General features: G+C 35.3%; 1 non-coding gene across 1 annotated transcript; it reads right to left on the reverse strand.

Moving 5' to 3' along the window:
* Nucleotides 1-2,394: 2,394 nt before the first annotated feature.
* On the reverse strand, nt 2,395-2,456 carry LOC129035944 (U7 small nuclear RNA). The gene has a single exon (XR_008502424.1). It is a non-coding gene; the product is annotated as a U7 small nuclear RNA (small nuclear RNA).
* Nucleotides 2,457-6,811: the final 4,355 nt, after the last annotated feature.

The following is a 6,811-nucleotide window of genomic DNA, read 5'->3' on the forward strand; positions in this document are numbered from 1 at the left end:
CTTTAGAATATGTGGATTTGGGCTTGGTGAAAAGAACAGTGTTGATTAAAAAGAGTAGATAAATCTTACTCTTTTGTGGAAATGCCAGGGTCCTGCTACCATTTCTTTTTCTGTCATGTATGTTTTCAAAAAGCAGTTAGCAGAATATCACTGATGTTTACACCCATGAAGAAAATAGCAAGCCAGTGTATTATTTTTTAAAGCATTCATTTGTGGGTAAATTTGTGCCTCATAATCAAAGTGTTGTATTTGCCTTCTTTAATTATGTGATTTCTTAAGAATGCTCAGCTGTCAGGTTTTTTTTTGTTTTTTGTTTTTTTTTTTCTGGAAATAGAGCCTGGGGAAGGAGAAGACATACTGCAGTGAATTGCAAAAACCAAGAATCACAATTTACATTTTCTTTACTCACTTTTAGGTAAAACCAGAGGTGTGAACTGTGGGTAAGCTAAAAGCATCACTGGCCAATTTTGGTTAAAAACAGAGCTTTTTTCTCATCATTATTAATTTAAGGTGATGGGTGTTTCACTCTTTCATGAGATGCTGAGGCCCTCAATTAAGAAATAATCACATCTCATTAATGTCTGACTTAGCACCTTGTCAGTCTTAAATGAGAGAGTGTAAGCACCTAGAAAATCTCTAGACCCATCCTGATGTCATTGGCAACAACATCACTCTTTCATATTTTAGTTAAAGTATTCAGTATCTTTAGGCATTCTTGTCCAGTGATTGTGGGATTATAAACTTGTGTAAACAAGAAAGTAGCTTGGTAACATGCTGTAAGAATCTTAAAACTGTCGCTCTTGAGTTAGTCATTTCTCTTTTTAGAATATAACATAAGAAAAAATACCAGATATAGAATAAATAAACCAATATGTTGATTTTCATGTAACCCAAAGATCCCCAGGTCCTTCAACTATCTGGGATTACCCAGAGAGTTTTAATATGCAAGTTAAATAAGCCAAGCTCTCACCCACATTAACTGCAGAAAGTCCCAGTGACTTTTCAAAATGCGTAAATAGGGGAATTAGGTGGGGACAAGAGATATTTATACTACCTTGTCTCTGCTATATCTTGCTCTAAAGCCCTGTAGCAGGCCTTTCCTTAATCCCTATGACATCTCATCTCTGCCTCTGTATGTCATGTAAGCTTCACTGGTTCATTTTCATGCCTTTTCCATCATTTTTCCAGCATTTAGAATTTAGAGTGGTGGAAAGGATTTACAATGCAAGATAGACAATTACTTAAAAATGCGTGGGCCACATCCATGCTATTAGAGTTTGTTGACCATCCAGGAGTTGTTTCCTGGCTGAGTCTCTCCTTGGGCTCTGCGCTGCAGCCATGTTGATGAGCCCTGGTCTCTTCTTTCAAAGCCTCCTTCCCTGTCCTTTCTTCCTTGAGTCCTAGCAACTTTGCCCTCCTGGATTCCTTCCCCCAGCTTCAACACTTTTCTCTGATGACTACAGAGAGCTGCTCCAAATCATTTTTTATTTCAAAACCCTTTCCTTTAGAGGAAATGTACTTTCACTTTATTTTGCAGAGTTGTTTAGATTCTTTAATTTTGACATCCCATTCTAAACTTTGCTCTGGACCTGCCTTAGTTTTTAAACCAAAGGACTTTTTAAATGTTTTGTACAAACATAAGAGTCATTTTTTTTTTGTCTAAAGTTGTATTCTATTCTCACTCTTCCTTGCAAATTAATAAAAAATAATATTTTTCCCCTGATGTTCTGATAACTAGATAATACTAAAAGTAATCTGAAAAAAAAATTAGTATCCTCCAAAAAGGAATATGATTTGGAAAATTATAGTCTGTTCATAGAACAAAATAATAGCTTTTAATTATAAATTATATTCATAAAATGTTTGGCTTATATGTCCCAATTTTAAATGACATAACATTATAACCTATATAATTTTGACAATGTAAAAATACTTAAAATTAAGCAGAAGGAAATATACTAAAATATTAAAGTATCTATTTTGGGTGGTGGAGTTATGAGTGATTTTTATATTCTTTTAATTTTTTTAATTAGCTTCATTTGTCTATAATAAGCATATATTACTTTAATTACTTAAAAATAAAACTTATTGCAAATTTTCAGAAATTTGGATTTAAAACCTGTAGACTTTTAGAAAAAAAAGTTTTTTTCTCTATTCTCCTTATATTGTTCACTTTCTATTCACAATGGTGGTATTAGGCTAGTCAACATGAACCCAAATATGGTTAATGATCTGGGATTAATGGTGGGGCCAGTAACAAAAGAACTTAGGTTAGTAACTATTTAGCATAGTAGAAAAAAAATGATGAAAAACCAGTGTTCTCTAGGGATACCCTTTTTTTTTCTTTTCCTGTTTTTTTTTTTTTTTTTTGCTGGAGGGTGGTTGGGAAGTGGGTGTGGTTTCCCAATAAAAACCAGAAAACCTACTAGAAAAATTGTACAAGAGCTGTAACATTTAGGGACATCCATTTTGAAAAGCATTCAGAGGGAGTATTATCAGTTAACTACTGAGAAGGTGTCATCTACTTATAACCCTCTAAACTGCTAACCTGGCCCTAGATTAGAAACCAATTACAATAATCTCACATAGTCTAGTCATGTTCTGGGGCAATACAGGCAAACACTCAATTCTTCCATGCTTACTCAGATATAAACTAGAGCCCCTGAATTTTATATAGTTAATGCCATCTGTTATAATTAAATTTTCTCTCACCTGACATCTCGGGCTGCCGTGCAACCACACACTACATGTTTCACCAGACTTACAGAGAAATTCCCATTGAGATCTGTAAACAAATCTCTTGTGTCTTGTGTAGCAAGTTGAGTCCTGTGAAATGTGACTGGCTTTTAAGCTCTTCTCATAGCCCCCACTGGTTGCAGCTACAAACATATTATTCTCATGGTTTAACACCTTCATAAAGTCATGCATTGGATTTGGGCAATTCTCCCATCACCTGAATATACTATATCAAAATCAATAATTACAGGCAACCCATTGATTGCAAAAGGCATAAATGTGCATTGAGACATATTGGAGCACCAGAACTCTTTACAGAGTAGATACATATTACAGGCAATTGCATTCTCCTTCAGATGGATTTTGTGTGTGGGTGTGATATACTCAGATATAACTACTGTTGAATTATAGTTGTGCACACTTTCCCAAATGATTCAAATGCCCTTAACAATAAGTCATGTAAAGCATCAGGTCCTTTTTTTGTTTGTTTGTTTGTTTTTTCTATAAGAAAAAAAGACCTTCTATCACACTTGGGATATCGAATTTGAAATTATCTTTCTCTTATTTCTCTCCATTGGATCCACAGACCCCAGGAATAAGATAGTAGAGAGTTTTTCTAATAAACACATATTTGATGGCTCCCTTCACCCTGCAGTTTGAGATAGCAACCTCCCTACCTTCTGCGCTCTGAGTTATACCTTTTCTGTCTGAAAATCACAAAGAAAAATAGTCTCTAACTCTGTGTAGCCCATGATAAGGCAAACTTTAAGGGAAATTTGTACCATGAAAGTGTCAGGATTGTTTCAGGGAAGGAGTAGAGTTCAGAATTAAACACACACAAAAAATGTTACATTACAGGATTGTTTTATACAAATTTTTTGCTGTTTTTTTCGTTAGAGAAGGTAATATAACTGAAGTATACTTCAATCCGTTTAATTTTGAAGAATTAAATTTTAAGAAGAAACTATTTGTACAAGCCCAAATTTATGTACCAGATATTTAAAATCTTACATGTGATTAAACTAAAATAATGGAATAATTGCTCTGCAGGCTTAATTTTAGTATGCATGCTTGCCAGGCAGCTAGCTTCATGACAATAATGGGAGGCCCTCTTGGGTAATGGTTAAGAGCACAGACTCCGGAATTAGATGGCCTGAGTTCAAATCCAGACTCTACCACCAACTAGCTCTGTGACTGTGGGTATATTATTTAATCTCTTTAAGCATCAATTTTTCTCAGGAGTAAATGGGAATTATGATATGATCCTATTTACTTCACAAGATTGCTATAAGGATTGAAGGAGAGATAATATGCATAGAACACTTAAACACTGCTTGGTTGATAATAAATGTTTATTAAGACTAGTGGTTGTTAACTACAATGATTGCCAACGGGATGTTTGTGAGAGGGAGATAAAAGCTTCACATGTTATAGAAACTGACTCCTAGTTCACATGGCCATATGGCCGTTTTCTTTTTATTCCTAAACATTACCTATGAGCGGCTCACTGTAAATACTCAGATGTTTTCTTTGTGTTTGATAAACTGAATTATTTTCTTATTTAGTAATATCAGTAAGACTGAATGGTGAAATCCAGACTGAAATGAAGATTTATTTTCCCACAAGAGAATACCAGCTGTTGTCATCCACAGAATATCAATTGCCAGTATATCCATGCATCTCACAAAAATGGACAGAACACATCCTCTCCCAGGGCCTCAAGATTACAAAATAGATAAGACAAGGGAACCACCCTCAAGGAGCTTTTTGTCTGTAGGGAAAATGAGACAAATATCAAATAACTCTGCTATGTAGCAGGAAGTGCTATGCTCCTGAAGAAACACAGGGATGAAGTGTGTTGGGAGTTTAAAGGAAGGTGTCATTCCTTCTCTAATCCGTTCATGAAAAAAAATTCGTGGGAGAGGTAGCATTTGAATGGGGTTTTGAGAGAGCAAGATTTGGGTGTGATGTTAGGAAAAAAATGCAGCAGTTATGGCAACTGCATTAGCTAATATTATAGTTTTGATGTTTCTAGATCTGTGTCTGTGTAAAAAGTCATTTTCTGCATACTTTGTTTGTGGGATAGCTCAAAGTTCAAGGAAATTAGATTCCCCATGCTGCACCTAGTAGAGAGAGACTAGGAGGACTTTCTATGACTAACTGCCTCACCACAAAATTAATTCAAAATGAATCTCAGACATACATGTAAAAATTAAAACTACAAAATTTCTAGAAGAAAAATTTGCAACCTAAGGGTAAAGATTTATCAACACTTATAAACTATATTATGTAACACCTAAAAACTTTTGCTCATCAAAAGACATCATTAAGAAAATCAAAATGGCAGTACATACTGAGAGAACATCTGTGCTGAATATATAAAGGACTCTTACAATACAATATATAACCCAATTAACAAATGGGCAAGGCTGGTCTCAGTGGCTCACGCCTGTAATCCCAGCACTTTGGGAGGCCACGGCGGGTGGATCACCTGAGGTCAAGAGTTCAAGACCAGCCTGGCCAACATGGTGAAACCCCGTCTCTACTAAAAATACAAAAAAATTAGCTGGGTGTGGTGGTGGATACCTGTAATCCCAGCTACCTCAGGAGGCTGAGGCAAGAGAATTGCTTGAACCCGGGAGACGGAGGCTGCAGTGAGCCAAGATCGCACCACTGCACTCCAGCCTGGGTGACAAGAGCAAAACTCTATCTCAAAAAAAAAGAAAAAAAAGGCAAAAGACTCCAACAGATATTTAAGAAGATATACAAATGGCCAATAAGCATATGAAAAGATGTTCCTTATCAATAGTTAGAAAAAAAAATTTCAATGAACTGCAACTAACTAAAAGTAAAAAAATTGACAATGAGTGGTATTGATGAGGATGTGGTAAAAGAAATGTCACGCATTGCTGGTGGGAATACAAAATGGTACAGCCACATTGGGAAACTAATGGCAGTTTATTATAAAACTAAACACACAAATATCCTGTGATGTAGAATTTATACTCTCAGGTATTTAACCAAAAGAAAAGAAAACATGTCTACAAAAAAGGCTTGTACAAGAATGTACAATTATGATCAGGCACGGTCACTCACACCTGTAATCCCAGCCCTTTAGGAGGCTGAGGTGAGCAGATTGCTTGAGCCCAGGGGTTTGAAACCATACTGGGCAACATGGGGAAACCCCGTCTCTACAAAAATTATGAAAATTAGCCAAGCATAGTGGCATGTGCCTGAAGTCCCAGCTACTCGGAGGGCTGAGGTAGCAGGATCTTTTGGGCCTGGGAGTTCGAGGCCACAGTGAGCCGTGATTGTGCCACTGTGCTTCAGCCTGGGCAACAGAGTGAGACCCTGACTGAAAAAAAAAAGGTACAATTAATAGGCTTGATATAATAAATATATTAAAATGTTTCACAGCAGGGAATACATATTTTTTCAAGTACAAATGGAGCATTTATAAAAAATTGATTATATACTACTTAAAAATACCAGTCACAACATAATTTCAAGAAAGTCTAGTATGCTACCTTCTCTGATCACTAGAAAACAATAGTATAAAGTATCTCCCACAACCCACATAAATTTACTAACTTAATCATATACTTATTGGTTAAGGAAGGAAGTAAAATAGATATTAGGAAATAATTACAGTTAATGACAATAAAGCTACATATCAAAACATTTGTGACCCAGTTTAATCCATATTAGTAATTAATGTACAGCTTTAAGTACATTTATCTAAAAATAAGAATAAAAAATAAATGAGTTAAATTTTCAATTTAAGATGCTACAAAGAGAACCACATACTAAACGAAAGAAAGTTGAGGGGAGGAAATAGTAAAGATAAGAGCATACTTTAATAAAATTGAAAGCAAATAATACTAAGTATCAGCAAAACCAGAAGCTGGTTGTTGAAAAAGATTCATAAAATCGACAAACTTCAATCAATACTGATCTAAAAAATAATAGGCAGAAATCAACAAGATTAGGAATGGAAAGGGAGCAAGTGCAAATGCATTTGAGCCTTAAAACTCCTAAGAAAATATCGTGAAAAACCTTGTTTCAGTAAATTAGA

The sequence above is a fragment of the Pongo pygmaeus genome, chromosome 3 (assembly GCF_028885625.2).
Source record: "Pongo pygmaeus isolate AG05252 chromosome 3, NHGRI_mPonPyg2-v2.0_pri, whole genome shotgun sequence".
Classification (NCBI taxonomy): Eukaryota; Metazoa; Chordata; class Mammalia; order Primates; family Hominidae; genus Pongo; species Pongo pygmaeus.